This window comes from Balaenoptera ricei, chromosome 2 (genome assembly GCF_028023285.1).
Source record: "Balaenoptera ricei isolate mBalRic1 chromosome 2, mBalRic1.hap2, whole genome shotgun sequence".
Lineage (NCBI taxonomy): Eukaryota > Metazoa > Chordata > Mammalia > Artiodactyla > Balaenopteridae > Balaenoptera > Balaenoptera ricei.
In genome coordinates, this window is record NC_082640.1 from 180,565,315 (window position 1) to 180,586,489 (window position 21,175).

The following is a 21,175-nucleotide window of genomic DNA, read 5'->3' on the forward strand; positions in this document are numbered from 1 at the left end:
GCCACTCTTTTCTGGGCCAGGTGCAAGGCACTGAGACTACAAAAGTGGAGCCTGACTTAATGTTCCAGTGGGAAAAACAGACAAAAATAAGTACACAAACACATAAAATAATTACAAACTGATCAGTGCAGGGGGAATGAAAGATGACCCTGAATGTGTGCACATGTTTGTGCTGGAGGAGCAATTCCTTTATATCGAGTGGTCAGAGTAGGTCTCCTTGAGGAGCAGAAGTATGAGCTGAGGCCAGAAGGAAGAGGAAGAGGCAGTCCTATGAGGAGCAGAGAAAGAGACTTTCAAGTAAAGAGAGTGACATTTGCAAAACGCTCTGCTCAACAAAGGGCCGGTGAGCACATCTGTTACCACTCTCATATACAATAGAGGCACACATGTATGATTATATCATGTCTGGTTTTGCTTTGGCTCTTACTTGAAACAATGAAAACATCTTATATTGCTCCTGTTTCCTTAAATGTGTTAATCTTGCCTATTTTTCAAGTGTGAAAGAAGGACCAGAAATGTAAACCATAAACCACAGAGCCTGATGCCAAAGGTCAGAATCTCTGGACCACCTTGGAAACAAGGACTATGCTAGATTCACCCTGTAGCCCAGCATCTGGCTTGTAGTTGAAAACAGAAAATGATACTTGCATGAACGTACCCCCAAAATTTAGGCCAAGATTCCAGCTTGGTTCTCCTGACCCTGAGCATGGGTTGTTTTGGAAGCACCTGGTTGGTGATCCATTAGTGGAGATTTTCATTCATCTGCATCAGTGACACAGTCAGGAAGAGGGTGGGTACCTGTCCCTTAGGTCACCTGGCTCGGCCCATTAGAGCTCAGGTTTATCACCAACACTGAGGAAAGGGCTGTAGGATTGGAGGCCCCCAAAAGATTTGTCCATGTTCTAATCCCCAGGACTGTGAATGTGACCTCATTTGGGAAAAGATTCTTTGTAGACATAATTAAGTTAATGATTTTAAGATGAGGAGATCATGCTAGATTATTTGCTTGGGCCCCAAATCCAATGATAAGTGTCCTTATAAGAGACACACAGAGGAGAACGCAGATGACAGAAGAGAAGGTGATGTGGAGATGAAGGCAGAGATCAGGGTAATGCAGCTGCCACAAGCCCAGGACTGCTGGCAGACACCAGAAATTGGAAGAAGCAAGGAACAGATTATCCCTAAGATCCCCCATAGGGAGAGTAACTCTGCTGAAGTTTGGACTTCTAGTCTCCAGAGTTGTGAAAAAATATATTTTTGTCGTTTTAAGGCACTAAATAAGTGCTAATTTGTTACAGCAATCCTAGAAAACCCTAGAAAAAGACATCTTGGGGCTGCTGTGGCTTCCTCCAGCACTATACTGCTCAGTAAAAATATGAGATACCCACATAATTTAAAATTTTTTACTATTCATGTTGGAAAGAATGAAAAGAAAGAGGTGAAATTAATTTTAATTGTATATTTTATTTAACCCACTATATCTGAATGTTATATCAACATGTCATCAATATAAAAAAATCATTCATGAGATATTTTACCTTCTTTTTAGGTATTAACTCTTCAAAATTTGGTATGAATTGTATGCTTCTAGCACATACCCATACTGAATAGCCACATTTCAAGTTCTCAATAACATTTGTGGCCAGTGGTGATCGTATTAGACAACACAGCTGGAGCATTTCTCCTGGGTCTTTTGCTTTGGGTCTGGAACAAAAGTTCGTCAAGGAAGAGAGAGATGAGAGAAACTTCTAGACCACAGAGGCTGCAGGATCTGCCTTGTTGTACGTAATTTCTGGGGATCCAGAGAGGGGACCTGGGTTTGGCTCAGTCAGGCATCAAAGAACCAGATGGAGTTCTTGGGAGTGTGGGAGTCCTTGTGGCCAGCTGGGTCTATTCATCGTTGGTACAAGGCTGTAGGATAAGGATCAAGAATCAGGCTTCCATGGAAAAAGGGTAGGGGAAAGCTGAACAGGAACCAGAAGAAATTAATAGAAATAAATTTGAGTTACTGAAAAACAGCTATTTTCCAAACTCTTCCCACTTCAAGTAATCTTCACAAACCTATGTGAGAGGCATAATTATTGTCTCATTTTGCTGATAAGGAAATTGAGGGTCAATATTGTAAGGGACTCGTCCAAGTTCACCCAGCTCATATCTGAGTGGCAAGAGCCAGGATTTGAACCCAGGTCCTTCTGACTCCAAAGTCACTATGCTGTGTTAAAGGCCTTGACATATGGTTGGATTTGCCTCTTTGTATAATTACTGTGAGGATGGGCTCAGGGCTGGGCAAGGGCTGAATGTCCAAGGTGGACAGCAGGCTTCAGAGAGTCAGGCTGGGGGAGCTGGGGGAGTCTAGGGCTGCCTCAAGAGTGGACAAGGTCTTAGAATGCTCAAGACCACCCAGCATGACTGTTGAGCATCCAAAGAAGAGCTCTCACTTTTGCATTCAGTATTCTCATGCTCTTCTGCTTCCTCTTCTGGTTGACCAGTTGGCTCTGGGATATACCACTTGCTATGTCTTATGTTGGCAAAATTGACCTACAGAAGCTAGAACTGCCCAATTGGCTAAGGAAGCAAGTTTGTCTTTTAAAAGCAAGACATCAGGACATTCATCTTCTGACAAGAATGTGTAATTTGTGTTTATTTTATTTCCCATTGATTGATTGCCATATGTCTTTTGGCACCCCTCCAAATATCTCTTGCCAACAAAGTAGGCCAAATTAATTTTCTACAGGAAGAGATATTCTGAAGGACTCTAAAATCTGTCTCCATCATTTTGCAAATGATCTCCTGTGCATGTAATGACAGTGACTTTATTTTTCCTGTTGGGGAGAGAAAAGAGGAAAAGTCTCAGGTTCAACTTCCTCTGAGGGAATAACAATAGGTGTGTGTGACCTCTTTGCCTTTTGGTTAGTGGATACTTTATATAGTGGACCTCATGGAACTGGGGATCCTAGATTTCCACTTCTTTGGTTGGCTGGAATCAATTTAGAGGTTGGGAGGCAAGGTACGGGTCAAAGTGGAGGCTGTTTGGTATAATATTTATTGAGTTGAATTGAATGTGCACTGGATTGAGAATCAAGAGACCGGTGTTCGTGTCCTGGTTCTACTAACTTGCCAGTGACCTTGAGGGTCACTTCAATCAGCATCATCTTCCTCATCCCCAAAGAGAGGGGATTAGCTGAGGTCAGTGTGTTGCATACAAACTTGCTCTCAGAATCAGAACGCTGTCTTCAAAAAACATTCTCCTTGTAAGCCGAAAACAGAACAGATATGCTTTACTGCTAGTAAAAACAAACCTGCCTAATGATGTTTTAACATATATATTTATCTCTCGTGGTAAGAAAACTAGACATAGGCAATTCCAAAAGTCATTCAGCAGCTTAGTAATGCGATGACCGGGGACCCAGATTCCTTCAATCTGTCCACTCTGCAGTCCCTCCCTTCCCATCTTCATGTATGTTCTCTTACGGTTGCAAACTGGCTGCAGAAATTCTGAGAATCACATCCATATTTACGGTAGGGAGAGGGATGAGCAGTTCTTTGCATCTATCCCTGTGATTGGAAAGTAAAGTATCTTTCTCAGAACCCTCCTCCCAATAGGTTTCTCCTTGAATTTCATTGGCCAGAACTGTGTCACATGACCAAGCCTTGCTGCAAGGGAGTCTGGGAAAGTGAGTATCTGGTGGGGAGGAGTGTGGCATCTCTGGCTGCCTTAGACCAATTTTCATTCTTCACCTGAGGTTGGCCACATTGCCACCCCAAGTAAAAATGGGGTTCTGCTTGAAAGGAAGAACTAGAGAGATGAATGTTGTTGGGTAGTCTACAAAGCATGTCTGCCAAAGGATAAAGATGTGATTATGATAGTAGGGTACAAAAATGTCATATTGCATTATTTTTCTAAATGAATGCTTAGCTGGTCTCAGTGACCTAAAACACAAAATGTACTTATACCCCTCCGAGATGGAGATGTGAGGAGTCCACAGCCAATTCTGACCTTTCATTCCTGGGATAGAGTGGGCAGGGGAAGGGGAGGGGCGAAAGGATTCCCTTTAGTCTTGCCTGTCAAGTCCACAATAGGCTAAATAAATGTACAAATAAAATGAACACGTCAGCTAGTGTTTTCTGTTTGCTTGTTTCCCTAGTAACTCACCCTACTTCATAGATTCAAGCAGAGCTGTGGTGAGTGAAGCGGGCTGGGAAGAGTGGGACCAAGGGTGGGAAGTATGTATATATATATCACCACACACATTCTTCTTACCCAAGGTGTTCTCCTCTACCTGTCCTCTGATGCACCTCCGGGGAACCCCGAGGTCTTCAAGGAACACGGTTTGGAAAACACTGGACTCTAAAACTCTCCCCCCATCCAACTCTATGATTTATGGTTCTTTCCGTCACATTTCCTCACCATGGGTTCTCCTTTGCAATAGAAGTCTGCAAGAGGTAACACATCCTTCTCAAGACCTCCTTTATCCTCTAGGTCTAACGTAGCTGTGGGCTTGTCCACCTCTGCACTGTAGCCACTGGAGTGGCCACTAGTCAAAAGTTACTATTTAAATGTAAATTACTTAATACAAAATAAAATCAGAAATTCTGTTTCTCAGTCACACTAGCCACACTTTAAGTGCTTGAGAGCCACATGTGACTAGTGGCTCCACATTAAGCAGTGCAGATACAGAACATCGTTGAAGAAAGTTCTGTGGGACAGAGTTAGCTAGTCCTGTTGGCACTGGGGTGTGGGGCGGTGATCACAGGATGCTCTTGTGTTCCCTTGATGGCTAGGAGTTGATGAGGGATACCAGAGTTATCTTTTGGTGGAGTTTTTGCTTCATGGAATTTTCCATTAAATGGAGCAGCTGTGGGTGAGTGAAATGAGAACCAGCCTAGAAGTCTAAAGCCTTGACTTTTCTAAATAGAAAAAACATTCTAAAAAATACCTGACTAGAATTTCTCAAAACTAAGTTATGAGAAAACAAGGGAAGACGGAATCTGTCACTGACCCAAGGCGACAAGGAGGCATGAGGACTAAGTACAGTGTGGTTGGTACCCTGAACTGGATGCTGGGGTAGAAAAAGGACATTAGTGGGAGAACAGGCAAAATTTGAAAACAAGTTTAGTTAACAGTAGTGTGGCAATGGTGGTTTCTAAGTTTTTTGGGTTTTTTAGAATAAATTTATTTATTTATTTTTGGCTGCGTTGGGTCTTCTTTGCTGCGCACGGGCTTTCTCTAGTTGCGGTGAGCAGGGGCTACTCTTCGTTGCGGTGTGCGAGCTTCTCATTGTGGTGGCTTCTCTTGTTGCGGAGCACGGGCTCTAGGCGCATGTGGGCTCAGTAGTTATGGGTCACGGGCTCTAGAGCGCAGGCTCAGTAGTTGTGGTGCATGGGCTTAGTTCCTCCGTGCCATGTGGGATCTTCCTGGACCAGGGCTCGAACCCGTGTCCCCTACATTGACAGGTGGATTCTTAACCACTGTGCCACCAGGGAAGCCCCTGGTTTCTAAGTTTTGACAAATGTACCACATCATGTAAGTTAACAGAAGGGAAATTGGGCAAGAAAGCTCTCCGTACAATCTTTGCAATTTTTCTATGTATCTAAAATTATTCCAAAATAATAGTTTATTTAAAAATAAAGACTTGGGTTTTCATTTCTGACTCTATCAGTTACCACTGGTGGCACCCTAAGCAAATCTCTTCTCATCCCTCTGTGTCCTTCTCCCATCAGTAGACTATGAAGAAGGCATGTGCTTCATAACCCTGCCAGAGCTGATGAAAACACTTTGATGACTTGGGGGCACCATAAACTTTAGGAGATTGCTGACATCATAGCAGATGGCATGATATTACTTTGATGCTAAGACCATGTTGGGCTCTGCAAGGTTATTTAGCATGATCCTTGACCTTAGGGAGATTTACATATTATTAGTAGACAGTATGAAGCTACAGAAGGCATGAGGGGAAGACAATTGATGTGTGCTGAGCTCCTACCTTGTGTCTGATACTTTGCTTCACCCTCTTCCTTGTAGGACCACGTTAGAACCTCAGGAGAACCTTCTAGACTCTCTAAGTGGTCGGTACTTTCCCATTTTCAGAGGAGGCTCCAAAACTCTGAGAAGGAAGTGGCTATATCCACTTTCCATGCTGACAGCATGCTCCCTGACACCACACCCCCCCAAACACACACTCCCTTCATGGCCATCCTTTATGGGCAACTTCTCATAATGGCTTTGTCACTTCCTCTCCTGGAGGGTACGTGGGGGACACCTTCTCTAAGGGGAGAAGCCCTGAAGTTGGGATGGGCATTTGTGTCTGATGGTTATGTTAAGTGACCTTGGGGAGTCCCATTTTTACTGACCTCCATTTCCTAACTTGTCAGTAAGCCTGTCTCCCTCCTCCCCACACAAGCTTGTCATCAGGATCCTTGTTCTCAGAGAACTCCTGGAAAGGGTGCTGCTTTCTGTAAAGAAATACCCTCAGGCACAGCGAATCCTCTCGGAGGAAGCTATTGGGATCTGGAGGAGCCTTCCTGCTGACCTGCAAATCCCCTGCCTGTGAAGCCACCTCAGGATGTGCCAGCCTTTTCTGCACAAAATGAGGATTCAGACTTCCCTTGCCCTAGAAAAGGAATTCCTCCCAGTTTAATCCTGTGATCTACACCGAAGGAACTCCAAATCCTTATAAACAGGTTCAAGCGTGTCTATGATCCCTCAGCATCACTGGGTCAAATTCTACCCCAGAGGCTGGGTATATGTAGGTCACGTGCGGTGGTGGTACACTTGTGTGTATGTGCATGCATATGTGTGTGTGTGTTTGCATATGGGCTTTGTAAGAAATGGCCCCTTGCTGAGGCATTTGAAGTGTAGCAGCGTCGTAATGCTGGAGAGAATGTGGGTTCAGGTGTGTTACAGCTCTGTGACCTTGAGCGAATCACTTCCCCTTTCTTGACCTTGGTTTTCTCTTCCATCACACTGGTGGGCCTGTAAGGCTGATCTCATGAGATGCGCTATGGTGGAGAGGCTGGCCCAGCCCTATGAGGGGGTGATTAGAGTTGGTTCCCTCATCTCCACCCACCAATTTTCTCCAGGCCAGCCTGACCATGGGAGACCAATGAAGGGCAAAACTCTTTCCTTCAGGATGTGGCATTTCATTTGACCTGCTTCTGGGTGAATGTGTAGAAGGTGGCCTGAAGGAGGGGCCAATCTTCACTGGATGGAGCTGAGGACAGCCCTGGACACTTGTAGGAAGGGCCAGCCCCACCCTTCACCACTGACTTCCGCAGGATTTGAATCTCAAACCTCACTTTCTTGTATCTCAGGAATGAATCACACATGGGACCACATACAAGGAGGTCACACTCCAGTTAGAAACGGGGGATGGGCACCGTTTTAGGACATAAAGCGATCATGCTGTGACATGGCCCTACAGAGGCCCAGCGAAAGGGGAGATTGATTTGTCCTAGAGGCATTTGAACTTGTACTTCAACGAGGAGGAATTTGCAGAATGAGGAAGAGATGAAAGAGGGTATGGGCATTCCAGGCTGAGGAGGCAGCACGAGCCAGAAGAGTGTCAGGGACTAATATTCCTAATTACGTCAGATGCTGTTTTATGGATTGACCACATTTAAGCCCCAAACAACCCTATGGCGTAGCTACTGCTAATTTCATTTTACAGCTGAACACAGACGTTTAAGTGATGTGTTCAAGAACGTGGAACCACAAAGCAGCAGACACAGAATCAGAACTCGGCTCTGCTCTCAGGCTGTATTGGGGTTTCTAACCCCTTGACAACATTTCCACCCAGGAAACGATGCTGAGAAAATATCGGAGGGCAGATTGCCAAGTGTTCCCAGCCACATTAGGATCTTTGGACTTTATTCTTGGGGCCAGTGAGGATTCCGGTGTTTTATAACCCAGAAGTCATCTTAATGGAACTGTGCTTGAGAAAGTTTAACCCTGGCTTTCACGTGGAAGGTAGATTGGTAGTTGTTCAAATATAACCTTATAATAAACCCTTGGTTTTGTTTAATAACTACAATTGTGCCTGCACCCGCCTCCCCACAAGATGGCAGATGTAAAAATGCTTTGTGAAGTGAAGCTGGGGATACAAATGCAAGGTTATTATTAATATGGTATTAGGTTATTGCTTTATTTGGGGACAATTTCCTTTGTTCTCGGAAGACTTTGAAGAGAGAGAGGGTTTCTCCATTGTTAAGCATTTGCTATTCGGGACAATATTGAACTGGTTGAAATTCAAGTTTTTGTTCCCATTTTAATGTCTTATGTAATCCCGGGAATTTCTGTTTACAATTTATTCCTGTTTCTGCAGGTGCTTCACGGGGTAGGCTCCTGTACCTGGGAATGCTGGCGTTAATTTTGACAAAAAGTGTTTAAGAATATAAATGTCAGCGTCTCCAGTGTTGTGAAGGTGGCAATGACAGAAGGGCATTCTAGGATGGTGCTCCAAAATAGAATTCCAGATGCCTCCTGCATGTTCCCAGAGAGTACAGGCAGTCGCGCTGGCCTGATTTGCTCAGCCAAAGTATTCTGTTATTTAGAAACTTTCTCTGAGGCTGGTGTGGTGCAGAGCCAGGCAGACTGATGTCTATTTTTGCTGCCTTTCTAGTTGGGTGGCCTTGGACAAGCCTCCTAAACGCCCTGAGCCTCAGTTTCCCCCACTGTAAAATGGGAAGATGGGAATAAGTTAATGAGTTGATATTTTGTAAGAAGACAAACTCTAGCAGGGCAGGGCCTATATCACTTTTGTTGTCCTTTTATTCCTAAGCCCTTTCTGTGAAAAGTTTACAACCTTGGGGATTTGACTGCTGGCTGCACCTCTGCTGGCCTCCAGGGCAAACTCCACCCCATGGAATACAGACCCTGAAATTTCTTGGTCACTCAAGTCCAGATGAACAGAGATTGTAGTCACTGCACCAGCGTATCTCCCCAGCTCACATGAGTCAAGCTATCTGGCCGTGAGTCCGCTCTTTCTACCTTTCTCCCCCCAGCCCTCCCTGACCTCATCTTGCCCATGTGGGTCAGGATGACAACTCCCAGGGTGGCCTTGAAAGGCAGGTATTAAAAATGGCAGAGCTGCCAATCAGCCTAGGTCCCTGAATGGAAAGGGGACGCAAAGCTGCCCCTTACCAGGGACACCTTGCTTGGGTTTTTATTGGAGGGAGAAATAAACAGTTGGGTTTGAATCATTATACATTCAGGGTCTATGCGTTACCAGTGTCACCACCATCAATCCCATTCTTATGTTCAATGGACATCGCACCAAATCAAAGCCCCCCATCCATTGCATCCCTACATATCCAAGCTGCTCTGTGCTTTCTTCTCTTTGAGCAGCTGTCTATACATCCCCACCTCCCATCCCCATTCCTGGTGGTCTCTGAGCTTTCCCTTCACCGTGACCGTTTCCCATCCATCCTCACCTCTCCTCGGGAAGTTCCCTCCTCACTTCCCAGAATTGGCTGAAATGGCACCCCAGCCGTGATATCTTCTTAACCCTCACCTACTCTTTCGGCTCTCTGTTTAGTCTCTCAGACCTAAAGTACTTCAGGATGGAAAGGTGTGCTTCTGCTCCCAGGCTATTACCACCTCATCCTTTTCTTTAAAAGAGAAAATCTACCTCGCTCTTTGATCTACCCTCCACATCCATCTTGCTGTTATCTCAGAAAAATGCCCTTCATTCACTGAAGTCTTGGGTTCCTGCTTCTCCATCTGGCTCCCTGCTCTTGCTCTGTGTTCATCCTGAGTCATTGCTACATCTTCCTCAAAGTTATCCTCTCTTACTATTTCCCAGTGCACTGAATCACGCAGGAGATGTTCATCCGCGTGGACAGGCCAGGCACTTAGGCGCCACTCTCAGACACGCCCCTTTCCTTCTGCACCCACATCCACTGAGTCAGCAACGCCTGAACACCCACGGACAGACCCACTGCTCCCCGTTTCCCGTCCTGGACCGTGGCAATCGCGTCCTGGTTCCTATGCCTTGGCTCCTTGCAGCCTTATACACATGTACGCATGTGCATGTATTTCACTCTCTCTGCATTTACTATTGCATTCAGGAATATAATATGAAGCATATGTAAGGCCTAAGGATTAAGGATCAAACCAACACCAATGGGCTCATGGTAGAAGTGCTAGAACATCGCCCCTCCATGATCTCAACCCCTCTTTCCCAGAGGTAACGATTGTGCTAAATCCGTGTTTATCAACCTTTTAAGTTGGGGAATTATAGTGCATATATTCTTCCAAAAGTTACACAGTTACATTTTTCCCCTCATAGTTATGTCTAGAAACACACACACACACACACAGACACAGAAATATTATACAGCAATAAAAATGAATGACAGGGCTTCCCTGGTGGCGCAGTGGTTGAGAATCTGCCTGCTAATGCAGGGGACACGGGTTCGAGCCCTGGTCTGGGAAGAGCCCACATGCCGCGGAGCAACTGGGCCCGTGAGCCACAACTACTGAGCCTGCGCGTCTGGAGCCTGTGCTCCGCAACAAGAGAGGCCGCGATAACGAGAGGCCCGCGCACCGCGATGAAGAGTGGCCCCCGCTTGCTGCAACTAGAGAAAGCCCTCGCACAGAAATGAAGACCCAACACAGCCATGAATAGATAAATTAATTAATTAATTAAAAAAAAATGAATGACAATGCACCTACCTTCTCACATGGATTGCTCTCCAAATACAATACTGAGACAAAGGTAACTTTCAGAAGAATATAGCAATATATAAGCAGAATATATGTGTGTGTGTCTGTGTGTGTGTGTATATATGTATATATATATATATATATATATATATATATATATATACACATACATATACGTATAGATACACACATATCACAATGTGTTTATCGCAATATATTTGTCCATTTTCTTTGTTGATGGATGGTTTTTAGTTTTTGTTTTACAAAATAGTGCTGTCTGAGAATTCTTCCACATTCCCGATATGCCTGTGTTTCTCTATAATCTACAGGAGTGAAAGTTCTTGGTCAAAAGGTATACACATCTTCAAGTTTATTGTATGAGAGTCCCAGCTCTCCAAATCATCACTCCCATTTTTTGTATTCATGAGCATGGGATAAGCTGTGGTAACGCATAGACCCTGGATGTGTAATGATTCAAACCCAACTGTTTCCTTCTCCCTCCAATAACAATCCAAAGAAGGTGTCCCTGGTTGGGGGCAGCTTTGCTCCGCCTTGTCATTCAGGTGCCTAGGCTGATTGGCAGCTCTGCCATTTTGAATACATTTCAAGGCCACCCTGGGAGTCGCCAACCTGATCCACATGGAGAAGATGAGGATGAAGCTGGCCCCGTGACTGTGCTCACACGTCCCTGGTTGGAATCAGGCATGTGGTTACCCTTGCCTATACCAGTCACTGACAGACGTCATTACACTCTATGCCCAGGAAGAAGACCGAATGGGTTTTGGTGAACAGCTCTTGGTCTCAGATTGACTTCACCCTGATTTCAAATTTTGCTCTCTGATGGGTACAAAATGATCTCTTATGGAAAAGTCAACTTAAGATTCCTGAGTACTAAAGAAGTTGAGAATTTGGACACCACTCACCATTCATAGGTCCCCTCCTGTGACTTGCCTATTCATGACAATTGTCCATTTTTTAAAAATTGGCACACTTATTTTTACATATTAATTTGTACGTTTGTTTTGTTTTGATTTTTGTGTTCTGGATACTGATAGTTCTTTGGTTATGTGTTTCCCAGGATCTTCTGAATTGAGATTTGCCTTTTATGCTTTGCCCAGGATGCCTTTTTCTTGAATAGAGATTCTTAACGTTAATGTCATCAATTCGATCAATATTTTTCTTTATGACATACTCTTTCATGTTTTGTCTTCTTGCCTCCCAGCTACCTTAGCATATATTGTCACAGTCAGTGCCACTTTTTCTGTGCATGTCTTAGGCACGACATTGTATTAGGGCAATGCATGCTAGATGCTGTAACAAGCAAGCTCCAAATTGTGGCTTAACAAGACAAAAGTGCCTTAACACACACACACGTTAATTTCCCATTCATTTCATAGTGTTATGTCAGGCGACTTTCCTGTCCTGTCCTTTCTCAGGAATCTGGCTGCTCTCCATCACATAGTTCTGCCATGTAGAAGGAAGAAAGAGTTACTCAAGGCTCTAGAGGGAGAGTCTAAAAGTGCATACATGCCTTCCGTCCACATTCATTAGTCAGAACTAGTCATGTGACCACAGTGCAACTGCAAGAGAAGCTGGGAAATGTAGTCGTCTTGCAGTAAGAGGACAAAGGATTGGTGAGCACTGGCCAGACTTTGCCACACAAACTAAAATCTTAGCTCTTAGAGGCAGAACCTTTTTTTCCTCTACATCTCTCTTTGGCCCCTGGGGTAGTATGGCCTGGTGAATAAACTGAGGGCTTTGGGATTAGAGAATGGAGTTTGAATCTCATCCACTCCCTAATGATTCTGTAATCTTGTTAACTTGTTTAACCTTGTTTAATCTTTAATAAGTACCACCCAGGTAGAGGCTGGGAAGGACTCAGGTTGAGAGGCTGGTTTATTCCAGTTCACTTCCTGTTCCTGGGCTCAGCTAAGCCTGCTGCACTGGGCTTCATGCAGATGCTGGCTTGCCCTTGTGCCATTTTAAACCAGCTGTGTTGAGAGAAGCTCATCTGACAATGCACATGAATTATCCTCGCTTCTTTGCTGCTACCATAAAATGCCTGGAAACCAGACATTTCCCAAATTCCAGCTTCATGACAGGCCCCATTCATTTTCTGTTTGTTGATATCATGTGGCTTGTTTTCTACCAGTGCAGCCATTGTGCCCAGCTCCCCTGGGGTCGGATGTTTTATTTTCCTTTGGCAAAGCTTCCTCCATTCTTTTCCCCACTGTAAGAGCCTGGCAAAAAAACAGGCTTCGGTGAAATGGCCATCAGATCACTGTGTGGTTTGGCCCTGCTTGGCTATTTGTCTCTGGGGCACCAGTCAATTCAATTAAACAAGGTCAAAGCTGTGTTGGCTAAATTTATTGTCACTACTTTTCTACATTTTCACCTTATTGGAAGAAGTTAAACAGCAATGAGAAGGGCATTCGTTGTAATTTGATCTCAATTAGGTACAAAAACATAGAAACAAATACCTAGAGAAATATACACACATCTGTCCTACCACAGCACACACACAAAGAAAAAAAGACTGGAAGGAAATACGCCAAAATATTTATAGTGGTTATCTCCGAGTAGTGGGGATTTTGACTATTTTATTTGCTTATGTATACTTTTCTGTACTTTTCAAAATTCCCCAAAGGGGCCGCTAACACTTAGACTCACACCAGGAAATAGATGTCAAGTTCCAAGAGAACTGAAGAGCATTCAATGAAGCCACTGTTTGCAGAGATTCAGAGTTAAGGTCACTGTATCAGTCCTGGGAGGTGAGATGACCCTGCAGTAACAAACAACTGCTGAAATCCCAGCTTCTCTCTTGCTCGTGCTGCATGTCTAGAAAGGTTCCTATGCTCTGCTTCACGTTCCTGTGCCTTCGCTCTGGGGTGTGGACTCATGGAAGTGTCTCTCTCTGAAATGTTGCTGGTTATTGCAACAGAAGAAAAGAAAACTCTGGTGATTCTTCACTGCCTATCCACGTGGCAGGAAAATTCACGTGGTCCCGCTCAGTGAGGAAGCCAGGAAGCACACTCCTGACTCACATCAATAGAAAGAGCCCCAGCGTTTGGCAAACAACCCTAATAACTACCAAGGTACCACTAAGAGATGGGAACACACTTAGTGAATAGCAACAGTGGGGAGCTGGTAGCAGCCTTCGGTCTGTACTTTGGGAGTGAAATCAAGGCTGGCAGGGAGGAAGGGAATAATCCTGCTTCTCTTTCCTTCCACCATCTGATCTTCCGATGGTGCACCCTTAACAGAACCCACTCAGAATCCAGGGGTCACGGAAGCCTAGGCAATGTAATCAACATGGGCAGCCTCCTTGGACACCGGACACAGCAGAAAAAAAAAAAAAAAAGGTATCTGGAAATATAGCTGGTATTATTTTTGTAACCAGATAGTAAAGTGTTATTTACATAAAAATACAGCTAAGAGGGCTAGCAATCAAGAAGCATCATTCCACACACCTTCACATGGCTGTGACTCTGGGCCAGCCCTGCCAGCCTCGGACTCAGCTCTAGGAATGTAGTGGTTTACCAGGCACGAGCTGTGCTTTTGAGGAGTCACAGACTACCTGGGGGAGAGAGACATCTAACCAACAACTAAAACACAGGGAGATGCAACGGAATATGATTCAGCCTCAAAAAAATAAGGAAATCCTGTCATTTGCAATAACATGGATGAACTTGGAGGGCATTATGCTAAAGTGAAATAAGCCAGACAGAGAAAGACAAATACTGCATAGTACCACTTAGATGTGGAATCTTAGAAAAAGAAAAAAGAGAAAAAATGTCAAATTCATAGAAACAGAGAGTAGAATGGTTGTTGCCAGGGCTGGGGGGTAGGGGAAATGGAGAGAGGTTGGTAAAAGGGTGTAAACTTTCCATTTTCAGATGAATAACTTTCCATTATCTGAGGATCTGATGTAAAACATGGTGACGATAGTTGTATTATATAATTGATATCTGCTGAGCATGGAACTTACACGTTCTAACCAAAGATGTTTTAAAAAGGGAACTATGTGAGGGGGGGGATGTGTTAATTACCTGGGTAAGGGGAATCCTTTCACCACATATATGTATATCAAATCATCATGCTGTACACTCCAAACATATTACAATTTTATTTGTCAGTTATACCTCCATAAAGCTGGAAAAAACCAAACGCAGGTCTCTGGGTGGTATGTTGGAAATGAGGGCAGGGCGCTCACCGCTGACAAGTCTTCTGAATGGCCCAGTAAACCCAGTCCCCTCTCTATTTCTGTTCAGCTTTCCCACCTGCAGAGTGAAACCTCTCAATTCCCAGCTCAGAGCCACGAAGCCCCCAAGACAACCGATGACTGTGCTAGGGAAGCCAAGGCTCACGTCCGCTCTTAACTTGCACTTTTAGTAAGATGAGTGTAGAGGACGCACACTCACCAGATTCTGATTTATTTCAGTCCACGCTGGCTTGGAGAGGGCGTGGGGGTCAGAGGCATGTGCTGATTTGCAGGGTCCTTCCACACGTGCACGTGTGTGTAAATACACACGCATCCCTTCCTCTGTGCACTGCTCCTCCTTCACTTAGCAGACCCAAAACTCACCTTTCTCGCCCGCTGGAGAAAAGGCTAGTGCCACTGTGTTCCTCCATTAGCTGAAGATACGCTTGTGATGAATTATGAATGACCCAACACGTCTGAAATCATAAAGAAATCCCATTTAAGTTTCGACACACAGTTCAAAGTCCGCTTTGCATCCGTCCTTTGCTCACATCTATTGTACATCTTAGTAAGTTTTGCAGAGGAAAGAGCAGTAAATGTTGGGGTTTTGCATCAGGCAGATATTGACTAATACTCTTTGTTGCTTTTTGCAGAAAGGCATATTTTAGTCTTTCATTCTCCCTTTTCTGTGTGTGAGAGTGTGTGTGTGTGTGTGTGTGTTTAATATCCAGAAGCATTAAATAGCGCATCAGCCCAAGAGGAGAAGCCGATTGCCATCTTTTATGCTTTTCCACTGATGGGATGGATCCAGAGGACTTCTCTAAGACTGAACAAAGAATTCAGTGCCTTTCTAAAGGCCTGTGATTCATTTAAGTGGAGAGCCACGCTTACATTTCCACTTTGTCTCTTAAAGACTCCCTTTTGGGGATTGGTGTGGGGAACTCTTTGTAGTAGTTAGAATTTGGTCAGAAAAATGACAGTCATTCATGAATACCCTGTATGAAGAGGATTTTTTTTTTATAGCTACACTTTTCATTTTGACATTATTGCAGATTCATATGTAATACACACAATACAGAGACATACCGTGTACGTGTTACCCAGTTTCCTACAATGGTAACATCTTGCAAAACTGTAGTGTACTATCTGGATATAGTCCAGAGATCTTAGATTTCCCGTTTCATCTGTACTCATTCGAGTGTCTGTATGTGTGTGTATTTAGTTCTGTGCAATTTTGAAAGCAGGTATGTGTCCACCACCACAACCAAGATACAGAGCAGTTCCTTCATGGCAAGGACCCCTGTGTTGCCCTTTTTACCATACCCACTTCCCTCCTGCCCCTCACCCACCCAACCCTCCCTAACACCTGGAATTACTCATCTGTTCTCCATTTCTATAATTCTTTCAAGAATGTTATATACATGGAACGATGCGGTATGGAACATTTTGGGATGGGCTTTTTTCACTAAGCATCACTCCCTAAAGATTCATACAAGCTGACACAGGTATCAAGAGTCTGTTTCGTTTTGTTGCTAAATAGTATTCCATGGTATGGATGACGCACCTTAGTTTACTCAACTATCATCCACTGAGGGACATCTGGGTTGTTTTAGGCTGTTAGGAATAAAGCTTCTATAAACATACATGTACAGGTTTTTGTGTAAACACAAGTTTTCATTTCTGTAACATAAATGCCCAAAAGTATGATTGCTGGATTACGTGGTAATTACATGTTTAGTTTTATAAGAATCTGCCAAACTGTTTTCCAGAGTTGGCTGTACTGTTTTATACGCCCACCAGCAGTGTTTGTGAGTGAGCAGGGAGTGAACCAGTTTCTCCTAATTCTTGCCATCATTTGGGGTTGTCACGATTTTTTATTCTATTCATTCTAAAGGGTGTGTAGTAATAGCTCATTGTGGTTTTAATTTGCATTTCCCTAATGGCTAATGAAGTTGAACACCTTTTCATGTGCTTAGTTGGCATCTGGATATCTTCTTTGGTGAAATGTCTGTTCATGTCTTTTGCCCATTTTCTAACTGGATTATTTGTTTTTTTTTCACTGTTGAATTTTGAGAGTTCTTTATATATTCTAGATATATTGAGTTCTTTGTGGAATATGAGATTTGCAAATACTTTCTGCCATCTACATCTTGTCATTTCATCCACAGAATGAAAGTTTATAATTTTGATGAGGTATAATTTAACAATTTTTCTTTTTATGGATCACGTGTTTGGGTGTCAAATCTAAGAATCCTTTGCTTGACCCCAGGTCCTGAAAATACTCTCTTGTTTTCACCTAAAAGCATTATAGTTTCACATTTTACAATTAAGTCCATGATCCACTCTGAGTTAACTTTTGTATAAGGTGTGAGGTTTAGATTAAGGTTCATTTTTTTTGCCTGCGGATGTCCAATCAGGACCACCTGCTGAAAAGGCTATATCCTTCCGCCATTGAATTGTGTTTGCACTCTTGTCAAAGGTCATTTGGGCATATTTGTGTGCGCCTATTTCTGTATCTCTATTCTGTTCCATTGATCTCCGTGTCATCCCTCAGACAATACCACAATGTCTTGATTATTCTAGGTATCTAGTAAGGTTTAATATTGAGTAGAATGATTCCTCCTACTTTATTTTTCTTTTCAAGATTGTTTTGGCTATTCTAGGGCCTCTGCCTTTGTATATAAATTTAGAATTAGCTTGCTTACGTCTTTAAAAAAAAACCGTATGAGGTGTTTTAGTGTAAAGAATTAGAAGCTTATACAGCCATTTGGAGGGCTGCAGGCGTGAAGGCAGCAAAGCCTTGTCTGAGCATCTCAGCAGCAGTGTTGAAGCCGGGGCTCTGAAGGGCTCACCCAGAGGCCATTATAAATCTCAAGGATCTCAGGAAAGCTCTTACCGAATTTCTCCATTGGCTGCACCAAAACAAGTGACTCTTTAAGTCAACTTGGAGCAGCCTTGACCTCCAGGCTGCTTCCGTATTTACCTGCCACTCTCCCTGGGGGCCATGGCCTCCCCTTCTCAGAGGCTGACTCAAATCCAGGAACAGGATGGAGGGGCAACCTCTCTAGCTGCAAAGGAGACCCTCGAAGTGGTAGGAGGGTCAGGGGTTGACCACTGATAGTTTAGCGCTGTCTGGGTCTGTGAATTTGTTGTCAGGTTTCTGTGACGTTGATGAGGAAGATATTTTGGAAGAGGGGTCTTCCTTTATAACTGTTCTCCTTTCCATCTTCTCATGGAGCAGTTTTCAGAGGCTCAGAGCCATCTGGAAGAAGATCCCTAAAACGCAGGAAGTGTCCTTTTCACATGTTCATTCATTCAGGGCCTCAGGGGAAAGGTGTGTCCATCAGCTAAGGAGACAGTGGGGTGGACGTCCCAGTGGAGGTGCTGGGACAGGCAGGCGAGTCGACCATTTTGGTGGCATCGGGAATGCTGTGGGGAAGGGATGCTGGGCCATGGGGGTGTGCATGGAGGTGGGGCTGTCTTCGTGCACTGGGGAGGATGCTGCAGAGAAAGTAAAGTCTCTGCTGAGACCTAAAGGCGCCCTGGAGGGGACCAAGAGGAGAGGACACGTGAGAGATTTTACTGGAAGCAGGGAGGAAGGCTGGGGTGTGGACACACTGCAGGCTGGAATGCAGACCCCAGCTTATTGCCTCATTTCTTACTTGGCCCTGGGGAGCCATGTGACAACTCCAGTCTCCCAAGGGAAAGCTGGAAAGTAGATTGGACCTGATTTCTGTGCTTCCTTCCCACACCCCAATTCTGGGAACCAAGTACTTTGTGTTTTAAAAACAGCTGGTAGGTTATGTAATTTGGTGCTTCTCCCGCCCTTCCCCCATCACCCTGAACCCACCAACACCCTTTAGAGCCAGAGTGAAGACTGACAGGGCTCCTTTGAAGAAAAACAGTATTGTAGATCACACTTGTTCTACCCAAATGAAACATTTTTTTACCACGTAGGGCTCTCACATGAATGACACGTCAGTTCTAATTTGTGACAGGGAGCTAAGTTAATCTGGCTCCAGCCCTCGCAAGGCCACACGCAGCACGTCCCAGAGAATAATAACGCAATTGTTTAAGTGGCACTGCGGCAGGGCTGAGAGCTGGGCTGTCTGTGGCTCTGTACCCCGGTGTGGCAAGAATGTCCATGTTGTGCGAACCGCTGGGCAGTGGGGCAGCTTTGTGGGGTGATTATAACTCTTCCCTGCAGGGAGACAAGTCCTTCAAGAAGCATTTGGGCTGCATGCCTTCAGTTCCACAATCCCAGGCTCTTCTTCAGTAGTCAACCCAAGGTCATGGTCTCAGGCTGTTCCTCAATAGCCAAGCCAAGGTCATGGTCTCAGACTGTTCCTCATGGGTCAGCCCAAGGTCATGGTCTCAGGCTGTTCCTCAATAGTCAAGCCAAGGTCATGGTCTCAGGCTGCTCCTCAGTGGTCAAGCCAAGGTCATGGTCTCAGGCTGTTCCTCAGTGGTCAAGCCAAGGTCATGGTCTCAGGCTGTTCCTCAGTGGTCAACTCAAGGTCAGCTAGTTGAGGGCAACAGTGGAGCTGGTGATTAGTACTCAGTGGGATAGTCGTTCGAGTGAGGAGAAGTGGGACCATGTAAGGGTTAATATTTAGGTGGGCAGGTGGTGTAGTTACTTCCAGGACTGAGCAGCCTGATGTAGGGGTTGGTTGTCTTCCAGAACCTTCAGTGCATGGCACTAAAGAGAGGCTTTGAGTAGATGATTTAATTCCCACTCCAAGAGGATTATACTCTGTATTTGTTTCTTGGGGCTGCCCTAACAAATTTCCAAACTGGGAGGCTTAAAACAACAGAAAATTATTCTCTGACAGTTCTGGAAGCCAAAATTCTGAAATCAAGGGGTCATCAGGGTTGGTATCTTCTGGAGGCTCTGAGGGAGAATCCATTCCATGTCTCTCTCCTAGTTTCGGGTGGTTGATTGCAATCCCTGACATTCCTTAGCTTATAGCTGCGTCGTTCCAATTTCTGTTTCCATCTTCATGTGGCTTTCCCCTCCTTCTGCATGTCTTGTCCCCTTTTCTTCTTTTATAAAGACACTTGTCCCTGGATTTAGGGTTCGCCCTAATCCAGGATGATCTCATCTCAAGATCCTTAACTTAATTACATCTGCAAAGACCAAAGACGGTCACATCTGCTGCTTCTAGGTGGACATATCGTTTAAGGCAATCATTCAACATTTCAACCCACCGCAACTCCCAAGATGCTCAGGTGTGATTGGCCATCTGACTTGCTTTGGTCAATGTAACATGAGCAAGAATGAAGTATATTTCTTCTGAGCAGAAGCTTTAAGCACCATTGCATGAAGCTGCCGTGCTCTCTTCCCATTCCCCCCTAGGAGAAGGGTGTGTTCCGAGGGGGATGCTTTCATTGGTCCAGCATGAAAACGATACAAATATAGAGCTGAGCCACGGACCCTTGGCTAATATGTAGTTGGAGAAATCTACCTTTGTGCTGTGTTTACCACAACATCACCTAGAAAAGCCAACTCAAATATGCACACTGAGTTTATGAGGTACATTTTGGACAATCACACAGCATCTTGTCAAGTCCCAAGGCATCATCTCAGGTTTAGAAATGGTCTAACTCTCCTTCCTGCTGTCATCTACCTTTGTTGTTCTTCCATTTTTGAGACATGCTTCCTGCAATGTCCTTTTTACTGGTTCCCAATTGCAGTAAAGAAAAAGCTGTAAGCTTTTGTGATGATTGAGGAGCAAAAGAGCTTCAAAACCAAAGTGAGAAAGAAATACAAGTTTTGGAATGTGAACAAGTCAGGAACGGTCATAGCCCCTTCCCTGGGGCTTCTGACTCCTGAGATTGTCACCTGTGGCCCCTCGGTGCTCTAGGGTGCCCTTTCATTTTCTCACTCATTCCTTTAGGTAAGCAGTGTTTACCTGTTCCTACTCTGCATGAGCTGGGCTCCTCTTGACCCCTCTTTCTCTACCCCACATTTATTCCAAATCCCACATCACCCCTTTCTATCTCCTGCACTGCACCTGCTTTGGCCAAAGCCACAATCCTCTCCTACCTGACCTACATCCAGAGCCTCCTAACAAGTCTTCTGTCTCAACACTTACTCCTACTAGGTGCACAGGAGCTATTTATGAACGAATGCGTGGGTCAGGCTTTGTGCCAGGCTACAGCACTATGTTCTTGTGGAGGATACAGACCCCAAACATATAATACACAAGATGTTTAATCTCAAATTACAAAGGAAACAAATGAGGGATTGAGATGGAAAGGGGGATACTATATTGGCTTCGGGTGGGGGGCTTGTCCAAGGAGGCCACATT